Consider the following 4,631-nt stretch of genomic DNA (forward strand, 5'->3'; position numbering starts at 1 on the left):
TATATATATATATATATATATCCAAGGATGGATGTACTTGCGTGTGAGAGTGTGTAACTAGATATAATATAGATGTAAACCTATATTTACATGCATGTATGTATGCATCATTCTATGCATTATGTAATTTGTTTCCTTATCGTTGGTCAGTCGTCACAGTTGATACACTCCAGACCCCGCAAAAAGACTTTGTTTTTGATGTATGCAATTTAACTATACTTAACAGAGGTTAGTGATTCTAATAAACATTGGCTGCGATAAGGAGAGGACAAATTACCAAAACATACACAATCAGAACAGGAGATCATCAACGAGTGAAAAACACGTAAACAAGCAACAAGCAAACGAGACAAGCACGGGACAAATTACCAAAAGAAGCCGAACCTCTCCTCAGTTGTCGACTGTTAATTAGTACCTATTTCGAGCTTTCAACGACAACATAGGAAAACTTCATAAACAGTAGCTTCTAGAAATTTTGGAATATAAAATTTCTGGAGAGTTAGAGCTTCGAAAGAACAAACAATGACAGAGAAGACGTACAGAGTAAACAATCGACGAAAACAAACATTAAGGGCCGTGAGGCCCTTAATGTAATGCGTAACGCCTGGGAGAAATTTTGAAAGGATATAGAATAAATCCAAGCGAAGGAAATAGTAGAAGAGAAAAAGAGGTGAAAAATGGAGATAGAAAATTACGTCCAGCTAAGAGAGTGAGAGTGTGTATCTAGATATAATACAGATGTAAATCTATATTTACATGTATGTATGTATTTATGTATGTATCATTCTATACATTATGTAATTCGTTTTCTTATCGTTGGTCGGTCGTGACAGTTGATACACTCCAGACCCTGCAAAAAGACTTCGTTTTTGATGTATGCAACTTAACTGTACATAACAGAGGTTAATGAGTGTAATTAACATTGACTGTTGTTTGGAATATATCGGATGCGAGATCGAAGGCTCCAATTCTGGAGGTTCGGACATTTATAATAGAAGAATTTTCTAATACTGACTAGAACTATAAATAGATACCTGCCATATTGAATCTTTTAGGTTTATGTTTGTTTGTAATGTCCTAGAAGTTGTTGTATATTCAAGGGTGTGTTCTAAGTGCACGAACCTATATCCTTTAGATAGATGAGTGATAGAGTAGCCACGACTAAAGAACTTCTTGTTCCAGTCATAACTAGTATCCCTCAAGGAGGGAACTATACTGGAATCTTAGCAATTTAAAGCAGTATGAAAATCTTCAAGTTTTACTTTTCTCCATCAAAAAATTGATTCGGTGTGTCTCTCATGATGATATTGGACAGTTTCTGTATTTAATCTACGCATTCTAACTATATATAAAGTTTTAGAAATTTTCCTTAAGAATAATGGTTAGATTAAAATAAATACACGCTGTAAACAGTCCATTAGCTTCCATCTTTCTTTGGAGTGAGCTTCTGCCTGAAAGAATTTTCGTCTATTTTCCTATATATAAAATAAATTGTTAGTCTGAACGCCAAGTATGGTTACCGATGACAAACCAATATAAGATAAAATAACTTTTAAAATGACACGCCTTTCTGCTTAGTCACAGAAAGATAATCAAGCACTGTAAGGAGCGTTCAGTCATCAAAGTTATATAAAAGATATGTGATTGTATATATATACTTAAGTAAAATACCACTGATATAAACTGCAACAAATGTGCTATTCACTTCTGAAAGACCCAAAGTAATTTTGACTTGACAGCTTAGTATACAGTAAATTATGTTGATCTTGCTTTACTCACGAATAACATTTACTACAGGATAAACTAGTGTTATGTATCTGCTAAATAAAGAATAGTACTAAGAAATGTAAGATGATGTAAAGTATTAAGATAAATGAATTGAAACGGAGAGAATAACACTACAGAAATGATCAGGACAAAAAGACATTATTTCTGAAATTCCCTATGTTTAATTCACTGACCTATATGTGTATATGTGGTGTGGAGTGTGTGTGTATGTGTGTGTGTGTGTGTGTGTGTATGCGTACGTGCGTGTGTGTGTAGTATGTTTCGTGTGTAAAAATTGGTGTTACTGTTACGTTTAGAGGTCCACGTGGATTACCATAGTTCAGTCTGCTTCCAGTAGAGTTGTTAAACAACTACTATACTTAGTAGCATTGCTAGTTACGAAATACAGAGCGAATGTAGGAGAAAGTATGATGAACGCAAGTTAATATTATTAGCTTCTATGTAGTTGCCCCATTATAGTTGTTTAGAAACCTACATTGGATGTTCCAAGTGCATTTGGATGCTTAGTCAGAACGGATCGTCAGGGAACACTTTATTGGATTAAGTTACTAAGAACTAAGGTAACTTAAGGCAATAATGAGTTCCCTGATGATCGATTCTGATTAAGCACTCAAATGCATTTGGGACATCCAATGCAGGTTCCCCAGAGAAACGTATATAGGAACTAATAAAATAAACTTGTGTCTGTATGTATGTCATTAATCAGTTTTATTTCAAGATTTCTTGCCAATAAAGAAAGAGCCGGTTTCTAACCTAGATCCAAGGCTCCTTCACTGGAATATCAACAACAAATCAGTCTCATATATGTTATGCGGTGTTTTCAAAACTGCCATTTCGTGAAAGTATCCAAGCATGTAGCAAATGAAATCTTCACCTAAAGACGTTTTAAAATATTTAAAAACAGCAACCAAGGGAGATAACAACATTAGGATCAGTCAAACGAAATCTTTTAATAATGCAAATTGGAGCCAAGTAGTGAGGTAAGATGGAAGTAACAGATATTGATGCAAGAAGAAACCGGTAGACAGAAAAAAAAAACAGATTAATGAATGAGAAAATAGATGAATGGATCAGCTATTATCATCTGTATAAGCGGGAAATAAATTGATAGAGGTGATAATATTATTTTTCCATATAAAGGAATATTCAACAATTGTCAAAATTACTATATTTCATTTGCTACATACCCGTCACAATTACCGCATTTATTACCAGTTTCCCCTTCTTCTCGCTATATTAAAGTCATTCATAATTCTTTTTACGCAAGAATATACCAAATGTCTGCCGGAAATAAAATGGAGCTATTCCTCAGCATATGGTAAACTAAGGAATATTAAATCTTTCAACATATGGTAGGTCAAGGAATACTTCCAGTGACATGAATTCCATTTGTGAATAGTCGTACGTTGATTAAAGGAGTAAGAGATGAGAAAGAAAGGGTGACAGGAAAGAAACCAATGAATGAATGAATGAATGAATGAATGAATGAACGGTTGTAACGAATAAGAGAAAGAGACAATGGGGGATTCATACATAAGCAAACACAAACACACCTGCCATTTCCCCCTCTCCCGCCCCCTCTCTCTCAATGCGTATGTATGTATGTGCTGCATTCATACACACACACACACACACACACACACACACACACACACACAAACAAACAAACAAACAAACACACACACATATTGGGTCATTCCATAAATAATGCGGTTTTTAATACTTCTTTTATTTTTCAAAATTAAGTTAAAGTTCTTTTCTAATCTAAAATATACCCTCCTTTATTTTCTACAATGCTCTTCCATCTATCTGGTACATTTGCAAAGCACTCTTCCAAAATTCACTAGTTCGTGACGAAAAATACTCCTCCAGTACTATTCTCACTTCATCTACAGAGTTCATATTTTTTTCCGTCTGAATGATATTGAAGACTGCGTAATAAATGATAATCAGATGGGGCAATGACCGGCAAATATATTGGGTGGGGCATCGTTTTAGATTGAAAATGCTCCAGCTTTTGGAATGTCATGCTCGCTGTGTTTAAAGATTCAACGTGGACTAAACCTTTCATACCCCACCAATCATATAACAATACCTTACATGGGTGAAGACCTTCTTTAGCCTGAGGTGCCAGTGTTTCTCTTTTCCCTACCAACTGTCTTCAGGACTTGACATTTTTATGGAGAACCCATTTCTCGTCACCAGTCACTATTCGATTAAAAAAAGTTCATTCGTGAAACGCGACAGCAAAGACGAGCACACATTCATTCCTCTTTCTGAGGAACATATTGACTCAATTTGCTAACTTTTCCGATGGCACGCAAGTGTCGATGAATGGTTGAATGACCAAATCCAAGCTTCTCTGCTAGTTCCTCAACAGTTGCGATGAGATTTTGTTCCACCAGGGTCTCACCAGGGTTTTCAGGACGTCCTCGTCAAGCTCTACAGATCTTCCAGGACGAGGTTCGTCTTCTAGGCTGTAGTTTCCGGCTCGAAATTTCTGGAACCACCGTTGACACTGGCTTACGCATTTTGTCCGATCCCCATATACTACATTAATATTCCTCGCACTTTCCGTTGCGCTGTTGCCTTTAGCGTAAAGCAAAATATGCCGAATATGCCCCTTTACCACTTTCATTATAGCTTCGAAAAAATAACTGTTAAAATCGAGCTGCACTCTTCAAACCTTGCACTGAGAATAAATACAAACTAAAATTACTACCTGCTTTTATAGCAAGCTGATGCAGGTAGTTTATCCCGTCCTCCTCCGACTTTTAATTCATACAATCGAAAAAACCGTATTACACAAACACATACATGTGTGTGTGTGTGTGTGTGTGTGT

The sequence above is a fragment of the Octopus bimaculoides genome, chromosome 4 (assembly GCF_001194135.2).
Source record: "Octopus bimaculoides isolate UCB-OBI-ISO-001 chromosome 4, ASM119413v2, whole genome shotgun sequence".
NCBI classification, from domain to species: Eukaryota; Metazoa; Mollusca; class Cephalopoda; order Octopoda; family Octopodidae; genus Octopus; species Octopus bimaculoides.